This window comes from Pseudophryne corroboree, chromosome 2 (genome assembly GCF_028390025.1).
Source record: "Pseudophryne corroboree isolate aPseCor3 chromosome 2, aPseCor3.hap2, whole genome shotgun sequence".
Classification (NCBI taxonomy): domain Eukaryota; kingdom Metazoa; phylum Chordata; class Amphibia; order Anura; family Myobatrachidae; genus Pseudophryne; species Pseudophryne corroboree.
Window position 1 is genome coordinate 419,180,014 of NC_086445.1, and position 24,863 is coordinate 419,204,876.

General features: G+C 42.3%; 1 protein-coding gene across 3 annotated transcripts in view; it reads right to left on the reverse strand.

The window, feature by feature from the left end:
* Positions 1-24,863, reverse strand: part of ARHGAP6 (Rho GTPase activating protein 6) — a 401,534-nt gene that overhangs the window by 152,390 nt on the left and 224,281 nt on the right. The gene's annotated exons all lie outside the window — the stretch shown is intronic.

Sequence of the window (24,863 nt, forward strand, 5' to 3'; positions counted from 1 at the left end):
AGGAGAGGGGTAAGTACAGTATAGTGAGGAGGGAATGGAGAGGAGGTGACACGGGTTTATATTACTAGTAATATCATTGCACTGTTTCTCAATACTTTGTTTTGATAATAAACACATATTGTCTTTTTTATCATTAATACTGGCCTGGGCTACCTGTAGCTGAACAGCTGGTGTGGATACCATATATTCCAGTTTGAGGTAACTGTGTCATCACATCTTTTTAATTTTAAATTTGTAACATGACCATAAACTACACTTTTGTTTTTCCAGAAGGTTTTTCACCACAATACATCTTAGGATTGAAAGCTTTGCGATTGGAATACCAACTCTCGGAAATACAGCATGCTAAAGATTTCTGTCATTTGCTGAGCAAAATGAGAAACACATTATTATTTTTTTTATACTTCATTACAGGCTGTCCCAGAAAATTAGTCAGCCACTTTATTCTGACTGTGCATGGAAAAGCTCACAGTGAAAAAGCACAGGTGTCAAAATTCTATTTATAGAAGTGCGACATTATGGGCTTAATGCAGAATTGAATGAAAACAGTGTATGTGCTTCTAAAGTGCTTGCACGGAAATTATGCACATATTCGCTTGTATGCAGAGTTGTACATGAATTATAGTGCGCTTCCAATCTGTATACTCAGTTTGCAACTAGTCATCATTATCACTGCACACCCTATGCTAGATGCCATAACAATGCCTGGACACATTTACACTTAGAGTATATCCAGGTATTCATAGCCCGCAGTTCTGACACTCCCTCCCCTCTGTCTATGGGCAGGATGTATCAAGTATTAATGGCACCATAGGCTTCTATAAACAACGCCATCTATATATGATGTTGCCTATTGGAGATGCTGTACTGTTTGTCCACAGCAGCAGACCTTTATAATACATATGGGGATCTCTAAGTATTGCAGTAAACCTCTGAAAGCAGCAGTTTTTATGTCATTGCCACATTGTTAGGACTGACGCATTGGCATGCCTTTTTAGCCATGCTCATCTTACTGTGATATGGCATGCTGCATGGCGTGCCAGGCTGCAACTAGTCACAGCCGGTGATAGTTTAATTAATGCTGCAGCAAAGATGAACATGGCTACATCTGGATTTGCAAATATGATCAAAATCTCTGAAGACAGGCACACCTAAAACTTTACATCCGTCACTATGTATTTTGGACATTTTTCAGTTCAAAATGTATTTTTCCTTTTCTATGTCGCTCTTGTTAAAAGGACAACTGATAGAAAAGTTAGCTGAAAGTAAAAAAAATGACTGTAACAGTAGCATACATTACTAGGATACTTGAATGCACCACGTAATTTAACCTAAAATACATTTATTTTTCTTAGCATCATACACACAGACAGAGTTGGTTTTAAAAATACACTTGAAACTTTAATATAAGCAATGAATCAGGACATTTGTTTAAATGTTTAGATAAAGTGTGATGTCCTGCCAGAAACAGGATTGAGATGAGACCCACAATACATGAAAAATTATTACGCACAAGCACAAAAGATTCTAGAAAACAAGCTCCTATGGATATCTAACACATATACAGTAAGGAATACATATCCTGTGGTTAATGGAAGAATAACATTCTTGAACTTTGCCCATGTTTTCATATTATAGGACATTATGAAAATCTGTGAGTCTGACGTTCTCCGTGGTAAATCAGAATGCATAATCTAGTGTACAATATTATATGCAAACATTCACTCCTACCCAGAGGCAGATTGGGATTGAAAACCAGCCTGGGAAATTTATGTAAGCAACCCTAATAAGGGTGCGGTCTGATGAGGGGGCGGGGTCTGTTGAGGGGTGTGGGATCCCTCCTTATTGAGCCTGATTGTGGCCTTACTTGCATCTTTTGCTGCAGTTGTGTCTGAGACCAGGGGCAGATTGGAAACTAAAAGTGGCCCTGTAAAATTTTGTAGAAGTGGCCCGATATGGGCAGCACAAGAGATATAACATACCATGTAGCCATGGCAGCATCGCTGGATGGCAGAGTTGCTGTACTGGAGAGATGGAGTAGGGAGTATGGAGTCATGTGAGGGGTGGGGTCACATGACAACACACAAAACAGGCCCCACAGACACGTCAGACTACCAGGAATCTTCCTGTTAAGCCCTATGGCCAATCCGCCCCTGCTCTTAGCAGTAGTGGAGCATGACAGCAAACATTTCTTAGGGGTCAGTTTGTGAATGGCACATAAGCCCTAACATTCTGGTGAGGATAATCTTGGCAGTAGCCTTCACTGGGGTCCGGGTGCACATGTTTCCCCATGCAGAGCATCGAAGACCCTATTTATTATGGATAATGGCTAAAAGAGGCTTTTAAGATAACAAAGTTAATATTAAAATAAAGTATTATTTGAATAGTTAATTAGAAATCAAATTAGAAATCAAATGATGCAGATAAATATTTTGTTATCTGTTAGAATGTAGACATTCATCACAGACATGAGATTGTCGACAAGATCATGATGTTGAGAAGTGACATGAACATGTCGACACTGATATATCAACATATTCCGGCATTTGTGACTTTAGAAGACGGTTGCGGCAAATGTCACAAAACAGTGGTCATGACCAGAAGTAAATCCCTAACCACTGCGATGCTAACACTGTGAACATGTCCACATTATAAATTTGATTTTATTTTTGAGTGGTTTTTAAGATGTCTCTGTAAATACCCTTAAAACATATGTAATGAAATAATGACAATCACATACAGTATGTTTAAGGTAGTATTATATGGTCCCTCTTTATGCTGATTAAAAATGCAGTGTGTAATTAAGTCTAAAGCCTTGCCTTGACCAGAATGAATCTTAATAAGAGCAACAGACAGTTCAGCTTTAGCACTAGAGCAACATAGGCACTAGCTGTAGTGACACATCAATAATTAATATGTGCCTATGCCAGTGCTGTTGTATACACACTATTTATTGTGGTAGTAGTCCATGAAAGACAGTGCTGTAAGAATTCGGGTTAACAGTGCGTCACATTTTCAGCACACTTTAAAATCTCTAAACTGTGATTTGTGTGTACGTGCTTCCATTCACAGAACTTATGGGGGTAATTCCAAGTTGATCGCAGCAGGAAATTTGTTAGCAGTTGGGCAAAACCATGTGCACTGCAGGGGAGGCAGATATAACATGTGCAGAGAGAGTTAGATTTGGGTGGGTTATTTTGTTTCTGTGCAGGGTAAATACTGGCTGCTTTATTTTTACACTGCAATTTAGATTGCAGATTGAACTCACCACACCCAAATCTATCTCTCTCTGCACATGTTATATCTGCCTCCCCTCCTGTGCACATGGTTTTGCCCAACTGCTAAAAAATTTCCTGCTGCGAACAACTTGGAATTACCCCCTAGGGCCCTCATTCCGAGTTGTTCGCTCGCTAGCTGCTTTTAGGAGCTTTGCACACGCAAAGCCGCCGCCTACTGGGAGTGAATCTTAGCTTATCAAAATTGCGAACGAAAGATTCGCAATATTGCGAAAAGACTGCTCTGTGCAGTTTCTGAGTAGCTCCAGACTTACTCGGCATCTGCGATCAGTTCAGTGCTTGTCGTTCCTGGTTTGACGTCACAAACACACCCAGCGTTCGCCCAGACACTCCTCCGTTTCTCCAGCCACTCCCGCGTTTTTCCCAGAAACGGTAGCGTTTTTTCACACACTCCCATAAAACGGCCTGTTTCCGCCCAGAAACACCCACTTCCTGTCAATCACATTACGATCACCAGAACGAAGAAAAAACCTCGTAATGCCGTGAGTAAAATACCTAACTGCATAGCAAATTTACTTGGCGCAGTCGCACTGCGGACATTGCGCATGCGCATTAGCGACTAATCGCTCCGTTGCGAGAAAAAAATAACGAGCGAACAACTCGGAATGACCCCCTATGTGTAGTAGGGTACAATCAAACTCAGGAAAAAGTTAGTTAATGAAAATGTTGAACTGTTGTCCAGTGACAAAATATTATACTTTATTCATACTGCTGGTATTTATAGTGACAGGGCTGGTAAATGATTCTGTAATTATTATAATTTACTGTTATTATCATTAGTATATATGTGCATGTATCTGTATTCTGTACACAACTAAACGCCATATTCTAACAGTAGCAAATTATAACGACAGTGTATTCTTTCACCAACTTAAACATGAATACCAGTATAAAAATACCATAACAATAAGAAAAAAGTTCAAGTCAGAACACAGCATTGATGAAAGCAATGCACTGAGACTAAAAGCTAGTATGTCCCACACAAAGGTAAAAAGAGAGCAATGCTCTGAGACTAAAAGCTAGTATGTCCCACACAAAGGTATACAGAGAGCAATGCTCTGAGACTAACAGCTAGTATGTCCCATACACAGACATAAAGAGAGCAATGCACGGAGATTAACAACTAGTATGTCCCATAAACAGACATATACATTACAATTTAATATCAAATAAAGGAGAAATGTAACAATTTTTACAAACACGCAACTTGTTAATTTGCGTATATGATAAATAACCTCTGCTCATGGAAAACAAGGCAAATTGAGAAGACTTTGCCCTTCATCCACAAATGATCTAAATATTTGCGGGTTTTCTTTAGTTAGTATTGAAGAAGTTACATTTATTCACATTTTAATGCATGAAAGGAATTACTTTTTACGTTAAAATAAAATAGCAAATGGAAATGAAAGCTGGAATCCCACATAGAAGAAACCCTATTTATATAGCATATTAAACACACTTTAAGTAGGTATCTGATAGTTATTGTTCCTATCTACAATCCTGAAAATGGGTGTATTATATAAGGTACATATAAGGTTATATAAGGTATATTCATCATGTCAAAAGAGAAAATGTTGACATGGTTGAAATGACAACATGAGGCATGACGACATGATTAGCATGTTCACATTCACCATGTTGACCATTCATCACTTGAAAGCTGCTGAAATGTTGATAGACATTCTCTGGCGGTCTATCAGTGACTTACCTCCTTCAGATGGAAGCAAAGTTTCCAGCGGCAGCTTTCAGGGCTGGTAGTTGCCATTGAGTATTCTCCTCTTAACCCTAAGCCCGAACCCAGTGCATAACCCTAACCTCCCCCTAGTGCCCAACCATAACATTCCTGTCCTTCAGCCTAACCTTAATGTTGACATTCTGGGAATGTTGGAATTTCACATGTAGACAATGTAAACATGTTGAAATTCTGTCAACGTGTCAACAATTTCAACACTGTTATAATGTCAAAATCATAACTGTCGACATTGTATTGCTGACCTTATGACTGTATCCCTTACTATTATCCTCATTTCAAATCATCTCTGGATGTTACACAAGTATGACGACCACAGGGTCACAGCCTGTCATGTGATGGCAGAGAGAGAGAGAGAATAATTTAGGTACAGTATGATAACCCAAGTATGTAGAACAAGCACAAAACACATTTGGGTAAATGTAATAGCCTGTGAGTGGCAGACAGTCACAAGTTGTGGATGATTTAGCCGCTAGATTTAAATGGCCTATTTTTTTTAAAAATGTTGGTTTTGCCGTAAAAAAAAATGACACTTAAATGTAAGGGGCTAAGGGGTCTATTCATAAAGCAGTAAAAATTATGGAGAAGTGAGCATGTGGAGAAGTTGCCCATGGCACCCAATCAATTGCTATGTATAATGTTAGAGAGTGCATTTTATATAGGTAAAAAATACAAAAAAAGGGAATTTTTTAAAAAAAAACCTCATGTCGACCTTTTGACCTGTCGACCTAGTACATGTCGACCTATTGACCATGTTGGCCTAATGCATGTCAACCATCAGTGATCGACCTAATGACTGTCGACCTAAGCTGTGTCGACCCAACGACCGTATCCCGTACAGATCATTTTGTGACACATTGGTCAGTTAGGATTAGTAGCACACATGGATGGTCACATGATGCTTTTTTTGTTTAAAAAAAACAAAATCCCCAAAAAAGAACTATAGTTTGTGAGTTATGACTCACACATTTTGGTTATTGTACTGTAGATAGATAGGATACAGTACATAATTGCAGCAGAGCTAATGACACTGACATTTCTGAGCAAATATTATAGAAAGGAGGAATACAAAATTAACTTCACCATGGCAACATGAAATTTAGCTCATGAATCATCAGTAATTAAAACAGTATTAAAAAATAAAGCCTAAAGCTAACCGTTGATTGATATAGCTATTTAAACTAGAGTTCTGATTGCCAACATTTGTTAAATTAGTGTTCTCAGATGTGTTCTGTTCCTGTAGTAATGTGTGGTGCAGATGTATAACCGCTAAGCTGCAATTATTTAATTGGCTAACCTGCCCAGCCGAATTGGAATACCAGGGACCCTCATAAGCTTGTGATGGACTTCACCCACATACATATCATAGCTCGTAGGCTTCAAGGCTGGTCTATCTGGAAAACTGATGACTAACAAAAGAGTGGCCACAGATAGGAGGTTATTCAGGTTTATTAACAAACTAAAAAAGTTACAAGTTGGGCAAAACCATGCTGCACTGCAGGTGGGCAGATGTAACATGTTCAGAGAAAGTTAGATTTGGGTGGGGTGTGTTCAATGGAAATCTAAATTGCAGAATAAAAAATAAAGTAGTCAGTATTTACCCTGCACAGAAAAAATATAACCCGCCCAAACCTAACTCTCTCTGCACATATTACATCTGCCCCACCTGCAGTGTAACATGGTTTTGCCCAGTTGCTAACTTTTATAGTTTGCCAACAACTCTGATAAACCCCCATTAGTTAGAGTCAAGGTCAGTAACTCAGCACAGGTTCCAAAAGAATATGAAGGCCAAAGAAAGGGTCAGAGTTAGACCAATGTTGTCATGACAAGCCAAGAAGATACACTGGAAACAGTCATATGATTAGACACGCCATAATTGTGAACAGTGTTTAGTCAGATTAGAGCCATAACCTAATATATGGGTTACAATATCCACCAAGTGTCTATGGGACCTAGCTATATAATCTGCACCATTACCCACATGCATGAATAGTGGGAACCAGGGTGCACGTCCAGATTTCCAAATGATTTGTGTTACCTTTCGCCAGTAATCATTTACAAATTCTGTGGTACTTTTCGATCCCTCTTACTTTGAGAACAACGTAGTTAACAGAGCAATTTATTATTGCTCATCTACCTGGACAGCACTTATAAAATGCAGAATTGTAAGGCCCTGGAAAAACCTTTACTTGCACTGCTAATACCAGTGGTGAAAGTTTACACTGCCGGGGACTGCCCAACAGTGTTACTGAGTGTGCACGACTTCAGGTCAGGCATGGACACTGAGAACCAAAGGAGGTATTGGAAGCTGAATGGATTCCTCTTCACATTGTGGAACCTCTCTCCAAGGGGATCCAATAGACAATGTCTAGGTTGACAGTCAATAGGTCGACCCCCTACGGTCGACACTGACAAAAGGTCGACGTGAACAAAATGTCAACATATGAAAGGTTGACGCTGGAAAAAGTACAAAAGGTTGACATAACTTTTAAACTGTTTTTTTTTTTTGCATTTTTAAACACCTTTTCCATACTTTACCATCCATGTATACTACAATTGGGAATAGTAACCTGTGCTTAGAGCAGCAAGGCACCTTGCCCGCAGCATGGCGAGCGAAGGAAGCCATGCTAGGGGACACAGTACACTAATTGGGGTTCCCTGTGCACTGACAGTGAGAACGACACCCAATAAAATTTAAAAAAATGTTGTGTTGACGATTTTCCGTGTTGATCTTTCTTGGGTCAACCTTTTGTCCATGTTGATCTTTTGTCAGTGTCGACTTAATGCATGTTGACCATATGGGGTCGACCTAGACATTGTAGATCTTCTACTGTATATCACACCCCTCTCCACTACAGGCAAGCTTGGAGAAATGTCTGATAATTTACACAATCAGACTGTCCATATACACTGTATGGGGACCACATTGTGCATCGATTTGTAAATAAATGCAGAAGATATCTCTCATTTGTTATTACCTTCATGAATTACTGAAAATATTCATATTGCATTAAATGGTTTCCACATGATTATCAGGACCAGGGACTTTGATAAATAGGCCCCTGTATCACTAGACACATGTAAGAGATAGGATATTTCAGTAAGAAAGTGCCAGGATGGAAATAGTCTCATTGCTACAGTAACTAATTAATGGAATTGGTCAATGTATGTGTCTCCATAATCAGTCTTACTTAGTCCCATCTAATTGAACAAACCAGTCATCTATCAAAGCCTATTAATTTTGCCTAATAATCTTATTTTCCAAATGATCTTTGAAACTGACAAAGAGATTTCAGTGCAGCAATTTTGTATGGTCATCTGTCTGGACAGCACTTTTAAAACGCTAAATAGTAAGGACCCTAAAAAAACTTTATCGTTCTATGCAAAGACAAACAATATTCTGGAGTCTTATCTCTCCCTTTTTATTACTAATGGCCTCATTTGCCAATTGGAAGCAGATGAAAACCGGATCCACATTACTGAATTTGTTCTAGCAGTGCAGTGTGTGTAGAATACCATAATACTGACATCACAGGACTGATTGAAAGCAGGCCTACGGGTTTACATTCACTGCTTAGTACAAGGTGAAAGAATTGTATTAGCTTAACAGTCACATATTTAGATTTTGTAATAATCTCATACTGTATTTTTACATTTTGGACTTAATTTGTGATATTTAATCCATTATCCACAATATCAAATTTAAACAGAGAGATTTGGCTATGTGTTATAAATTCCTTCACTGGTGTTAAATTCAGATATAAAACAAGGACAACCTTCATGCCACCATCGCCACAATTACCCACGTTTTTGAAGAATAGACTAGGTTTCACACACATAATTGTTTGCTCGAATTATAATATTTATTGTCAGTGGCGCATCAGCAGCAGACACTCGTGTCAGTGCACACAGGTGAGGGCGCCTTCCTTCTCTACTGCCCAACAGCTACTAAATCTCATCCACCACTGACGCTCAGCGGTCTGAGGGCCTGATTCAGAGTTGTACGCCACTGCACAGCACAAGGAAGCAGCTGTACATTACAGCACGGCTAATATGCAAATGCAGCAGGAGGGGCTTGGTGTAAATAAACTGCTTTTGTGATCCAAGACGCACCATTAGATCACTCTGAATGATAATCAGTCATCTGAGTAACCTTTAGGTTATTCAGAATTCGGTCTCAAGTTCACAGCCGAAGTCAGTAAATTTGCGTCAACTGACACAGGCACTCCCACAAAAGAGAGGCGACACGCCTCTGTTTAGAGAAAAGGGGCCAGTCGCACCCCCAAATGCCCTCAGCCTGTCAATCAGCCTGGGACTTAGAGGGCACTATATGCAAGGATGCAGGACCCGTTCTACGCATGCACAGAACAGGTCCTACAAATGCCCAATGTCCCCACCATCGGACTTGTGCGCTAACCATCTAATTAGCATATAAGTCTGAATTAGGCCCCACCGAGTTTCAGACTATGCAGCTGATTTATCAACTAGTTTTATCATACACAATGAGTTTTAAAACTCGATGCATATGATAAATGCTGCTCCAGCCAATCAGATCCGAACACTCATGTGTTTGAAAAATGACAGTTTCGAGGTAATTGGCTGGAGCACTGTTCTCATACACAAGTTTTAACACTCATTGTGTGTGCTAAAACTCATTGATAAATCAGCTCCTCAGTCTCTTAAATTACCCATACACCTGAAGATTTATTGTCCGATTTGGCTGGTTGGAATGAACATCTGGTAATGGATGGGAGCAAACGACAATTGACCATTTGCTCCAAAATGCCGGAAAACTGATAAAACGTTCGTTCAGACAAATTGGTTAAATCAAATGGATTTAACCAATTTGTATGATTGACCATTTTTGGCCTTTTTCCAGTGTTTGGGAGCAAATAGTCAATTGTCATTTGCTCCTATACATTATTGATTCTCATTCCAACCAGCCAGATCGTACAATAAATCTTTAGGTGTATGGCCAGCTTAACTTGAGGGGAAATGTACTAAGCCTTGGAGAGTGATAAAGTGGATAGAGATAAAGTTCCAGCAAATCAGCTCCTGACTGGTCACATTCTGTGTCTGAAAAATGAAGGAGTGGATTGGCTGGTACTTTATCTTTCTCTACTTTATCACTCTCCAAGGCTTACTACATCTACCACTGAGGAAGTAACTTAGTTTTATATTAAAATAAAACTAGTTCTGAGTCCTAAATGGTGGCTGGTTATAAGTTTCCCTCCCCCTAAAGCTAAATAGAAATAATCTGATAGAAAATCTTGTGTAGTTAATGTGTGACAAACAATTTATTAATTATTCAGTTTAAAAGATGATTTGGAAGAGAAGATTAATACAGTAATTGAGACTGATTATGGAGACTCATAAATTGACCATATATCCATTATTTTTATTTATAAACGGTTATTAATATAGCGCACACACTCTGCAGTGCTATAGAGAGAATATTGGGATGTAGTCGGGTACCCGGCGGTCAGAATACTGACACTGGGATCCTGACTGCCAGAATGCTGGCAGCAACGCCACAGCTATTCCCACTCCTGGGTGTCCATGACACCCATGATGTGGGAATAGAACCTGTGGAGAGCGCAGCAAGCCTCCGAGCCCACAGCGTGGCGAGCCCGCAAGGATCTTTGTTGCGCTCGCCCCCCTGCCGGCATTCTGGCAGTTGGGATCCCGGAGTCGGTATTCTGACTGCTGGGATCCTGTACCCAACCCAGAATATTTTGTCGTTCACATCAGTCATTATGACATTTCCCCCCTCACCCCCACCCCCCCATATGCATCTCCAGCGTCATGCTCACTGTAATAAATATTAACAGCATTTTAAAAATGGTTGGTGCCTATTTATTTACAACTTGCTCCTCACATCACACTGACGAGCTACTTCTGATTGGCTGCCTGTACCTTTACAGCAGATACTACTTACATTATTACCATTGCGGCTATATATTATGTGAGGACACAGCCATCTCATCGCATTACTGATTTTTCATCTCCATTTGGTCTACTGGTGTAAAGAAGAAGTTTTAAGAGGTAAATTGATATTATTAAGGTGTTTGCATTTAATTTACATTTTATATGGAAAATTAGACTATGGCATTTAAAATGTCAAACCACTCCATTGTGAATATCACACTGCAATACATTATTATATTTTGTTCAAATATGATAAATGACATTTAGAATAATCCTAATTATAATATGCTACAACAGCCATCAAGCTACATCTGTCATTCAGGAGGACAAATACTAGGAAATGTGCAACTCAAAATACAGTGTGTATACACCTAAGGGGTATATGCAATTGCGGTCGAATTCCGGCTGGAATTCGGCCGTTTTTGGATTCGACACAATTCGACAGTCGAATCCCGGCCGCCGGGACCCGAATTCGACATATTCAATAAAAACGGATTCGACAGTCCCGCTGTCGAAAAACGGACCAATTGACGATAGTGTGCGTCATGGATTCGACTTCATGGACGGCAGAAAAGTGTTAAAAAAACCCTGAAAAAAATTGTGTGGGGTCCCCTTTCCTAAGCATAACCAGCCTCGGGCTCTTTGAGCCGGTCCTGGTTGTAAAAATACGGGGGGGGGGGGGGGGGGGGGAATGACAGGGGATCCCCCGTATTTTAACAACCAGCATCGGGCTCTGCGTCCAGTCCTGGTGCCAAAAATACGGGCGACAAAACACGTAGGGGTCCCCCGTATTTTTAACACCAGCACCGGGCTCCACTAGCTAGAGAGATAATGCCACAGCCGGGTGACACTTTTATACCGGTCCCTGCGGCCGTGGCATTAAATCCCCAACTAGTCACCCCTGGCCGGGGGTACCCTGGAGGAGTGGGGCCCCCTTAAATCAAGGGGTCCCCCCCTCCAGCCACCCAAGGGCCAGGGGTGAAGCCCGAGGCTGTCCCCCCCCATCCAAGGGCGGCGGATGGGAGGCTGATAGCCAAGTGTAAAAAAAAAAGAATATTGTTTTTTTGTAGCAGAACTACAAGTCCCAGCAGCCTCCCCCGCAAGTTGGTACTTGGAGAACCACAAGTACCAGCATGTGTGTGTGTGTGTGTGTGGGGAAACGGGCCCGCTGGTACCTGTAGTTCTACTACAAAAAATACCCAAATAAAAACAGTACACACACACACCGTGACAGTATAACTTTATTACATACATGCACACCGACATACACACATACTTACCTATGTTGACACGAGGCTCGGTCCCCTTCTCCACATAGCATCCACGGGTACCTGTAAATAAAATTATACTCACAACAATCTTGTGTAGATCGGTCCTCTTCTGTTTGTAATCCAGGTACTTGGCAAAATAAAAAAACGCAAAACACGGACCACGCACTGAAAGGGGTCCCATGTTTACACATGGTACCCCTTACCCCGACTGCCGGGACCCCCCGTGACTGCTGTCAAAGAGGGTCCCTTGAGCCAATCAGGGAGCACCACGTCGTGGCACTCTCCTGATTGGCTGTGCGCGTCTGAGCTGTCAGGCGGCGCATAGCGGCTCCATTATATTCAATGGTGGGAACTTTGCGGTCAGCGGTTGACCGCGAATAACCTCAACCAGTGATGCAAAGTTCCCACCATTGGATACAATGGAGTGCCTATGTGCTACATTGAATCTCTAGTGCGCCGCCTGACAGCTCAGACGTGCACAGCCAATCAGGAGAGTGCCACGACGTGGCGCTCCCTGATTGGCTCAAGGGACCCTCTTTGACAGCAGTCACGGGGTGTCCCGGCAGTCGGGGAAAGGGGTCCCATGTGTAAACATGGGACCCCTTTTAGTGCGTGGTCCGTGTTTTGCGTTTTTATATTTGCCAAGTACGTGGATTACAAACAGAAGAGGACCGATCTACACAGGATTGTTGTGAGTATAATTTTATTTACAGGTACCCTGTGGATGCTACGTGGAGAAGGGGACCGAGCCTTGTGTCAACATAGGTAAGTATGTGTGTATGTCGGTGTGCATGTATGTAATAAAGTTATACTGTCACGGTGTGTGTGTACTGTTTTTATTTGGGTATTTATTTGTAGTAGAACCACAGGTACCAGCGGGCCAGTTTCCCCCCCGCATGCTGGTACTTGTGGTTCTCCAAGTACCAACTTGCTGGGGAGGCTTGCTGGGACTTGTAGTTCTGCTACAAAAACCAATATTCTTTTTTTTGTCACTTGGCTATCAGCCTCCCATCCGCCGCCCTTGGATGGGGGGGGGGGGCAGCCTTGGGCTTCACCCCTGGTCCTTGGGTGGCTGGAGGGGGGGACCCATTGATTTAAGGGGTCCCCACTCCTTCAGGGTACCCCGGCCAGGGGTGACTAGTTGGGGATTTAATGCCATGGCCACAGGGACCGGTATAAAAGTATCCCCCGGCTGTGGCATTATCTCTCTAGCTAGTGGAGCCCGGTGCTGGTGTTAAAAATATGGGGGACCCCTACTTGTTTTGTCCCCCGTATTTTTGGCACCAGGACTGGACGCAGAGCCTGGTGCTGGTTGTTAAAATACAGGGGAACCCCTGTCATTTCCCCCCCCCGTATTTTTACAACCAGGACCGGTTCAAAGAGCCCGAGGCTGGTTATGCTTAGGAGGGGGGACCCCACGCATTTTTTTCAGTATTTTTAACCCATTCCCACTGAAAAACATGCTCTGATCTCTCCATATTATTTTAGTCAGTAAAAAAAAAAAAAATATTATTTTAAAAAACATTAAATAATACGTGTGGCTCCTAAATAGACAAACCAAGTAGATAATCCCTTCTAATATAAATAGAAATGCTATTAGCAATCAAAAAAACATGTTTTTACATTTTTTTTTATAAGATCACGACAGCAAAATGAGGCGGACTGAAATTGACTGTCGAAAAGCACTGTTGTCGAATCGACATTCTTCAATTGAATATACTTTTGTCGAAAAGCTGCATTTTTACCATTGTAGACATGTCGAATTTTGAAAATGTCGAATTGCAAAAAGTCGAATCTGAAACGGCAAGTTTTTTGACGAAAAGTACTGTATTGCATTGTCGAATCCAATTCGACAGTTTTTTTTGTCGAAAATGACCCGTTTTTCGACATTTGCGGCAATTCGACTGCAATTGCATATGGCCCTAAGTCTTTTTTTCTTTTTTTTGTGTGTGTGAATTATTCTGTTTGTAAATGCATCCAGTTACATTAGAATTAGAATCAGCTTTATTGGCCAGATTTACTTGCGTATGCTAGGAATTTGTCTTCGGTTTGCTATACAACAGCCAAGTAGGTAACAGATAAGCAGGTACGTCTAGTCAGTCAATGTTCAGGAGTTCAGCAGGCGGACCGCTTGGGGAAAGAAACTTTTGAGGCTTCTGGTGGACCTGGCGGGGACGGCCCTGTAACGCCTGCCTGAAGATAGCAAGTTTAACATGCTGTGGCCAGGATGTGAGGCGGAGGCCCCATATGTGTGCCCTAATATACGGCATACAGCTGCTCGGTGCTTGGATCTAGCACTCTTATACAATGCTAAAAAAAAAAAAAAGAGAGAGGCTCTTATCAACACTGCAATAACTGAAACAAAGACATATAACCCTAACGGATGTATATTATCTACTGCAGAGTATTTCAACAGGGTACATGCTCCTTGTCAGGTAAAACAAGCTGTATATAGAACAAGAGGGGGAAGCGGTTAACGGCACGGGATCCCGGCGATCACAATACAGATGCCGGAATCGCCGACGCCAGAATACCGGCAACACAGGCTATTCTCCCTCTGTCCACGACACCCATAGAGGGGGATCACCACCTGTGGCGAGTGCTGTGACCCACTTTGCCCGCAAGGGGCTTTCTATCGCTGCCGGAATACTGGTGGCCGGGATGCCACTGTCAGTATACTGACTGACGGCATCACGGCCGCCGGTATATTATACTGAATTCACAAGAGGAATAGTTAAGACCCAAACTCTAGAGGAACACTCAGTTGTCCACAATAAGTAATAAATATAAAATATAGCTTATAAATTTGCTTCTAAAATATGTGAACTCAATATAGGCACATAAAAACACCAAGAAAAATGTATAGCAATATACATGGGTATATGAGTACGGGTGGTCTTCTGTATGCCGAATGTTGGGATCCCGGCGCACAGTATACCGGCGCCGGAATCCCGACACCCGGCATACCGCCAACTATTCTCCCTCGTGGGGGTCCACGACCCCCCTGGAGGGAGAATAAAATAGTGTTGCGCGCGTAGCGCACCGCCGTGCCCGCAGCGTGGCGAGCGCAGTGAGCCCGCAAGGGGCTCCTTTGCGCTCGCCACACTGTCGGTATGCCGGCGGTCGGGCTCCCAGCGCCGGTATGCTGGTCGCCGGGAGCCCGAGCGCCGGCATACCGTACTACACCATATGGGTACTACAGTCCCAAGTGATTGTTTCCCTGGCAGAGACAGCACAGAATTTGAATTATGTTGCAAAGTGAAGATTTGGAGAAAGAATATTGTGAGAAGAAGGAGGGTACCAAAGGTGATATCCCCTTGAAAGGGGGGAGGGGGGAGAATATAGAGCATACAATATAGGTTAGTACAATATTATCAGAAGTTGTAAGTGCCAGTTGTCAGATTGACCTGGCGGCAGATGGAATATCTACCACTTTCCTTCTATAGCGCTTCACCATCTCAATGCTGTCAGCACATGACTTGGTAACACTGAAGTCTATCATTGATTTTGTCCGATCTGTTTACCTGAAACATACGAATGTGTGCATAGCCTAAAATTCCAACATCCATCTACATAACTAAGCTGAAATTGACATGTCTATGACCTTCTACTAGCGCACAAAGTAACCCTCACTTAGGTGTATTTATTCACCATTACCTGATTACTTTACATTCTGGACGTCTGCCCAAAGAATGTTATGTAAATAAGTTCTGAAATATTTGGTTAATGACGTTTGCTAAATAAATGGTTTCTTTTTAGTCAAGAGGTTGAAGTCACATACACAGGATGTCAAAAGGAAGGGAGAAGCACAAAGTGAATACATTTAATGCTTTAAGGAAATACCATCCTATCATACACCCTGGGTTACAACTACGTTACCATCATTCCAATGCATTTTAACTATAATAACAGCTAACCAAGTAAAAAGAGAATGCTTAACAGAGTGTATTATAATCAAACTTGTACTCAGAGTTTGTTACCTGTCCTAAATGACAGGATGTATCATGTATTGTATTTTGGATGTGATACATCACGCCACTCACCGCATACATAGCGACGTTAATAACACTAGTATGTGTGTAGAATTGCGATTACAAATTGCAACTTACAGCCCTTCCGAAAAGATCTATCTTTTATGACTGTTTAAGACCCGGGAGTCCTTCTGTGCATGTGTGGCCAGCGCATGCGCGACCCCGCAGGGAACACATCTGTTGGATTCCTCCTCAACGGGTACTCTGATTTGATTGCCATGTACCAAACTCCAAGAAGAAAAGCTTTTCAGTTTCGTCCCATCGGTTAATGCCATCCTCAGATAAAGTAAACCACTTTAAGCACCATGGGGCAGATGTATTAACCTGGAGAAGGGATGAGGAAGTGATAAACCAGTGATAAAAAATGTACCAGCCAAATCAGCTCCAATATGCAAATTGACAGTTAGGAGCCATTTGGCTGGTGCGTTTATCACCTTGCAGTTATGACTGGTTTATCACTTCCTTATGCCGTCTCCAGGTTAATACATCTGCCCCCTTGTGTCCTATTGGAGAAAGAGAACTATATAAATAAAATTATTATTATTATTATTATTATTGACGAATATTATAATTATGTAAACTCAGGCATTCTCATAGGAGAGGGTTCTTGTGATCCCTCTCCCGCAGTTTCCGTCCAGCTCCAGTAACTGACAACACTGTGAACATGCGCAGTGTCACATTCTGAGGAGGAGTTTTTCAAAGATATGAAAGAGTACTCCAATGTGGCTAGGACATAACTTGCAGGGACAGCGGTTCTCGCAACCAATGAACCTGTATGTCAACTTTAGTACAAAGTCGGGACAGTATTGTTAAAAATAAAAAATTATCACAATAGGGAGAGATAATAACTGCCACAATTATTAATGCATAGGCACCATAGGGTCAAAAGGATAAGAAAGATGTTTGCTAAAATTATAATTATGCTTTTAGCCAATCTACCCTGTCTAATTATTTCACAAAACCACTTATGTGAGGTGTTTATAGGCAGGATGTACTAAGCATCCCATTCGCAATGCAATATATCCCGCCACTGATTGGGTACGTTTAATAACGTTGGCATGTACTTAGAAATGCAATTAAAATCACAAAGGACAGCTATCCTGATAAGTGCAGATAGAAGGACTTCCAGGTTTACCACCCGGGGAGACCTCCTGTGTATGTGCAGTGTGATGTGGTGGCCGCTATGGGTGCTGGGATGGACTCGAATGGGTAATGCCATAAAAAGATGGTCCAAGATCTGGAAAGTATCGCATTCTGGATCTTGGTACATATGGAAATGTGGAAAAAGCTCAGAAATTTGGATTTTCTAAGTTTTGGATGCATTTTCTTAATGAACAGTACTATGCATAGATTTTGTATCAAATTAAGTTGAAGCTGGCTCTGGCTTCCAAGAGGTCTAAAAATATCAATATAAAATGGCAGCTGCTCAAGCATTTCATTAATACTTTCCAGATGCCTGAAAGGGAAGGGTTATTCTAAACAAGAAAAAGTATAAAGTTTCCCCCCAGAACACCAAAATGTATCAGCAATAAGACTTGAAAACTACGTGATAATAGACAATTCAGAGATCTTGTAATTCACATATTATTCTGTTCTTTAGAGTTTTACTCTTTATATTAATCGAGGAGCCTGAAATCAAGGATTGCTTGACTGAGGTCATATGTATAGCCTTTGTTGTAATATAATGCTTGATGCAATGCTCTTACTGATCACAATGTAAAGAGTCTACAGGGCCTATTCATCATGAGAAGAAAATATCTGGTGATAAATATATTTTGAACTGGCAACAAGTTCAGTGTCAACATTGGAGGAATTCATTATGCCTCCTTTACATATATATCACTTCCAATAAAGCTGCTCTTTCTGCATAGTTTTTTGGAAGTGCGAAAAACTTTCTCCACTTCCTCCACCATGCTCCCTCCACACATGCTCTCCCCAGTGTCTCCTCTACCACCCTACCCCCCCCCCCAACACACACACATCCTCTCCCATGGGCTCTGCTCTACACCCCTTACCCCTCGCGCATCGTCTCCCCAGTGTCTCCCCTATCCCCGGTGTGTGCTCTCACTTCCTGCTGTGTCCTGTTTGCTTCCTTCCCACCGTCCCATACACTAGGGTCTCCCCACTCACTGTCCCCAGCAGCTGAGTGCTGTGGCAGGCTGAAACTGGGAAGGGGGTGACCACCCTGTTTAGTACAGTAGAGGCCAGAAGTTGGCAGAGAACAGAGACTTCTATCAGGTCCTTTGTTTCCCACATAAAAATCATGTTACATGCATCTAAAAAACATATACAAAATACGACTATATCTTACACAAGACACTGCAAAAACTCTCATTATCTCCCGCATTGATTATTGCAATAGTCTTCTTACTGGTCTTATCAAAAAGAGACTCTCACCACTACAATTCATTCTGAATGCAGCTGCAAGGCTAATCTGCCTCGCTAAACATTTATTATCTACGTATCCACTCTGTCATTCCCTCCATTGGTTACCTGTATTCTACCGTACTCAATATAAAATATTTTAACTCACACACAAGGCCATGAACCATACTACACCAACGTACATCTCTTTGCTTATCTCAAAATATCTCCCAACCCGATCTCTTCGTTCTTCACAAGATCTACATCTTTCATCCACACTCATTATTCGCTCCCATTCCCGATTGCAGGACTTTCTTCAGGCTGCACCTACTCTGTGAAATGCCCTCAACGCACAATAAGACTCTCCTGTTGTCTCCAAACCTTCAAGCGTTCCCTGAAAGCTAATCTCTTCAGGCAAGCTTATCAAATTCCAGAAACACAAACATAACCTTCATACATTTTCCTATCTAATTACTGTATAGCCACAGTACAGTACTTACATATTTCTCCTTCTTCACTTTCCCACCCTCTTGACCACAGGTCATCATTGCTGTGTGGCCATATCATACAGCCCACCAAGAACCTTTGCAATCTGGTGGACCATTATGCAATATATAACATCTATCCTTGTGTATCAATGCTAAAAATGGTGTACAAACAGCGCTATACCAGGTGCTAATTCAAAAGGTAATACGTCTTCATTTAATATATATATGATGTACAATAAAATCATGAAACATTAAAAATGTAAAAAATGTCAATTCAATAAAGCCTCAGTGTCAGTCTCTTGACCACAGTTTTTCCTTAGGTAATCTGAATCAGCCAGTGAAGGTCTTAAGCAGTGAAAATCAGTCATCCAGTGTTCTTCAGGCAATATAAAACTGAAAAAGGGACATCCAGTTTACAGTGGATAATTACCAGATTCCAAGTGGTATAAAGCTGGGTATTCCACCTAGCGAGGTTTAGTGTATACTTCTGTCCTACGCAATGTCTATGGTGGTTCTCCCCTTTATTCCGTGTACACAATAATGGATTCTGGATCTGCCAAAACGCTGCTAGCAACTGCAGAAGGTCTCAAACACTGGTCTGGCGATGTCCTGGTCAGAGACTGGCTCCCTAACGCGTTTCGCTGTCACTTGGCAGATTTATCAAAGGTATCAATGCCTGTTTCAGTATAGATTGTAATCTTGAAAACAGGGCAGTCCTGCCTTTATTACTGACTGTTATTACCGTTTTTTACTGTTGTTTTCAATTGTAAAGCGAAATAGAATTTTCTGCACTATATAAGAAACTGTTAATAAATAAATAAATTAATATGCATTTGCATGTACGGGTCACATAGTCATACTACCATTCCTTTGTTTTTCAATTCTAAATACATTCCTGCTATGTTTAGACAATCATTATCAGTACATTTTTCCTGTAATGTTGTTCAAGCACCCTCATGTGTACATTAATAACATTTCCCAGTTACTTAAAAGATTTTCTCCAAACGGCATGAGAGATATATATTCCTCTATTAGCTATGTCTGTGTTACAGAGAGACATAGGTGCCATTAGTCTTGTGGATGCAAGATTTGTGTGGTCTAAGTGCACCTAGAGATACAGTATGAGATCATAGCATTATACTTGTAAAGTGAAGCATTGAATAAAAGATGATCGTAATTTACTTTCCACCTACAAATAGTAAATTCCATAGTCAAAGAGATCAGCCCACAGCGTTTTTGTAGCTTGAAGATCTTTGATGATTATTTCACTGGTATTGTAAACCAATGAGTTCAACATAAGTATAATGTACAGCAAGCTGTAAAACTGTTCCTGAGCTCTAAGAATGTTCTTTGAAAAGAAACACTCTTACTGGAGCCAAGATCCATAAATCCTACGTTTACCTTTATGAAAACCTTCCAGACAGATTTCTCTTCATTTTATAGCTTCAAATTGATAGATTACAATATGTATTTCTACACAAATTGCAGGTCATACTTCTGCTTCACTGTATTTATTTAAAAACACATTAAAGCCTTTGCTATTCAGTGACATAATATTTTCTTAAACCGAAGTCACAAAATACTGTATGTATATGCCCATTATAAGGACTAAAGGGAATCCAGAAATGCCGGCAAGGAAGTCTCATAATACGGGATGTTACCAGGTAACATCACATGACAACATTAATTATCGCTGCAAAGAAAGAAAATAAAGCTGTAGAAAAATGCTAACATTGTCACCATTTTGACCTCTACACTGTAAATGATTTTTCTTAAAATAGTGTGGAAAAATTATATTCTTACATATACAGTCAAGTATTTAGTTATTTAAAATCTTTAACTTAACATTTTTATTTTTTTTAGAATTCAAACTTCTAATAAATCTGGTTTATCACAATACACACTCCTACAGCATACCTCCTAAATGTCCCAATTTTCGCGGAACAGTCTCGTTTTTGTGGGAATGTCCTGTTGTCCCACCTGGGAGACGCCGTGGGGGAGTGGCAGTTGGGAGGCTCCCTATCACTGTTCATAAGTGACAGAAGGTCTGGGGGCATACCAGCAGCTCATACAGCACTGGGCTGCCCACACAGTGAAGGAAAATGAAGCCAAACCTTTTTTTTTTTTGCATAGGCCAGACCCACTTTTCGGGAGATATCCCGATTCCACGTTTCACAATGTTGGGAGGTATGCCACAGTAAGTCTACATTAATGTATGCAGTACACAAATCTATGCCCCAAAAGCTGATCAAATTCATGCCACTTCCGAGTGCCAAATTCAATTAGCCGCATTATTCTATTTACGCAGGTTAATGTATGTTAATGTAACCAGAAGCAAGTTTTTTTGTTATTCAATTACCTGTCCACATTAACCCGCATCAATTCTTTATAAGAATTAACACAGATTTTTGTTCGCAGACCCTCAGCAAGTGTAAATAAGGGAAAAAGGAGTATTATGGTAGACTTACCATGGTTAACACTCTTTCTGCGAGGTACATTGGTTCCACAGGAAAACATCGGGATGTAGAGTGGATCTTGATTCAGAGGCACCAACAGGCTAATGCTTTGGCCTGTCCTAGGATGCATTGGGGCCTCCTCTATAACCCCGCCTACAGGCACTGAGAACTCAGATTCGTTAACTAGTCCAATGCAGGAGCAGGCAAGAAAGAAGGCAGATGTTAGTCACATAGAACCATATTCTCACGACAGGAGAAGGTACCAGCGGCTAATGCCATACAAACCCAAAGAAGCAAGGTGCGTCAGGGTGGGCGCCCTGTGGAACCAATGTACCTCGCAGAAAGAGTGTTAACCATGGTAAGTCTACCATAACACTCCTTTTCTGCAGCAGGATACATTGGTTTCCACAGGAAAACATCAGGGATGTCCTAAAGCAGTTCCTCAAGGGAGGGGACACGCCTTAGCAGGTATGATAACCAGGCATACAAAGGAAGCATCCTGGGAGGTGGAGGTATTAAAGGCATAGAACCTAATAAACGTGTTCACTGAGGACCACGTAGCCATACCATCAAAGCCAGTCTGGCCAGGTCTGAGTAAAGACAAGGGCCCTGTACTAGAAGGTACGGGTGCTGAGGAAGTAAAAGGGGATTCTCTGTCGATAGACCCTGCACGTCTGAGAACCAATGCTTTCGAGGCAACGCTGGAGTGACTAGAAGAAGTAGTATTCCTCCTTCTTGTCTGAACTTCAGTAGTACCCTGGGCAGGAGTGACACTGGAGGGAACACGTAGGGCAGCCGAAAGTTCCATGGAACCGCCAGTGCATCCACGAGTGCTGCTTGAGGATCCCTGGTCCTTGATCCGAAGACCGGAACTTTGTGATTGTGTCGAGACGCCATGAGGTCTACGTCCGGTAGGCCCCATCTGTTCACTAGGAGTTGAAAGACTTCTGGATGAAGACTCCACTCTCCAGCGTGCACGTCCTGGCAAGTGATGAAGTCCGCTTACCAGTTCAGGACACCCGGAATGAACACTGCCGATATGGCTCGTAGATGGCGTTCCGCCCAACAAAGGATTTTTGACAATTCCATCATTGCCATGCAGCTTCGAGTGCCGCCTTGATGGTTTATGTATGCCACCATGATGGCGTTGTCTGAAAGTACTTGAACAGGCCTGTACTAGGGTGAAATAGTGCATTGAACACTGCCTTCAGCTCCAGAATATTTATTGGAAGGAATGATTCCTCCTTGGTCCAACGACCTTGAAAAGAGTGTTGCTCCAACACCATTCCCCATCCCCTCAGACTGGCGTCCGTTGTCAGCAGGACCCAGTCTGGGACCCAGAAGGGATGGCCCCTGCTCAATTGCTGGTTCTGGACCCACCAGGTCAGCGACAGGCGTACCTCCAGAGTCAAAGAGTTCATGTGAGATCTGATCCAATGGCTGTCCCACTTGGAAAGGATTAACCACTGTAGTGGGCGGGAATGAAATTGAACGTACTCTACCATGTGGAAGCTCGACACAGTCAGGCCAAGTACTTGCATCGCCGAGTGTATAGACACTCTGGGACAACTAAGGAAACATCTTATCCTGTAGTGAAGCTTCGGGACTTTTCTCTGGAGACAGAAACAGGTCTCTGACTGTGTGTGTCCAGGAGTGCCCCCCAGGAGCACCATGCTCTGAGCTGGGACCAGCGAAGACTTCTTCCAAGCCACTTGCAGGGAGGTTACCATCAGTTGCAGATGACAGAGAAGGACTTTGTGGCAATTTGCCAGAATCATCAGGTCATCTAGGTATGGCAGGATTCTGACTCCCTGGCGACGGAGATGAGCCTTTATAACGGCCATGACCTTGGTGAAGATCTGAGGTACCGAAGCCAGTCCAAATGGCAGAGCCTGGAATTAATAATGGAGGTTGCCATTAGTAATCCGCAGAAACTTCTGATGCAATATGGCATTAGGTATATGCAGGTATGCATCCTGTATATCCAGGGATACCATATAGTCTTCGGGTTCCATAGCCAGCACAATTGCGCGCAGCGTTTCCATATGACACCTGGACACTCTCACAAACTTGTTCAGAGATTTGAGGTTGAGTATTAGTCAGAAACACCAATTGTTCGGACTAGAAACAGGGTCGAGAAGTAACCTCTGCCACTTTGGGACTGAGGCAGCGGCACAACCACTCCTGTACTCAGGAGAGAACTCACCACAGTTTCTAGAGATTGCACCTTCAACAGATCTGAAGGGAGAGCCGTAGCGTAAAACTGGCAAAGGGGAATGTCTCTCTAAGAGACAGCATACCAGTGAGAGATAGCTTCCAGTACCCATGTGTCTGAAGTGGTCTTTAACCAGACCTGGGTGAACTGTATAAGTCGGCCTCCCACCGTGAGATCGCCCAGAGGGAGGCGCGCTCCGTCATGCAGCAGGCTTGTCATGTTTTGAAGCAGGCTGACAAGCTGCCCAGGATTGTTTAACCTTGGGCTTTGTGGTTTTGGGAGCACGAGTTTGTCTCGGATATGCCTGACCTTTTGCATTCCCTTGGGGCCAAAAGGAACGAAATGTGGTACCCATTCCCTTCTGTGCAGAAGAATTAGTAGTGTGGATAAAAACCATCTTAGCGGCTGCTATTTCAGACACTATTTTATTTAGGTCTTCCCCAAACATAATGTCCCCAGTGAAGGGGAGTGCCTCCAAGGTCTTTTGTGGTCCAGGTCCACTTTCCATGACCTCAACCACTGTATGCGGGGAGCCTGGACAGACGTGGTCGACGCTTTGGCTGCCATTACACCCGCCTCAGAGGATGCCTCCTGAATGCAATAGGCGGCGGTGGTATTGTGAGACAGGTATTGTCTGGCATTGTCAGATATATCCTTCGGCAGCTCTACCTCTAAAGCCTGAACCCATGCCTCAATACCTTATGCAGCACAAGAGGCAGCTATAGTAGGTCTATGAATGGCTCCAGTAATGGAGTATACAGACCTCAGACATCCCTCCACACTCTTATCTGTCCGTTCCTTCAGTAAGGTGACAGTGGTGACAGGCAGAGTGGATGACACCAAGAGGCGGGTGATGCGAGAATCCACCGGCGGCGGAGTTTTCCATATGTCACATAACTCTGCAGGGAGAGGATAGAGAGTACAGGCCAATGGCAGAAGGAATTTCCTCCCTGGATTAGACCAGGGTTCCCGACTGATGTCCACAACATAATCAGAATGGGGTAATATTGTTTTAACCACCTTCTGCTGTCTAAACTTCAGTTTTCTTTGCCACAGTAGTGGAA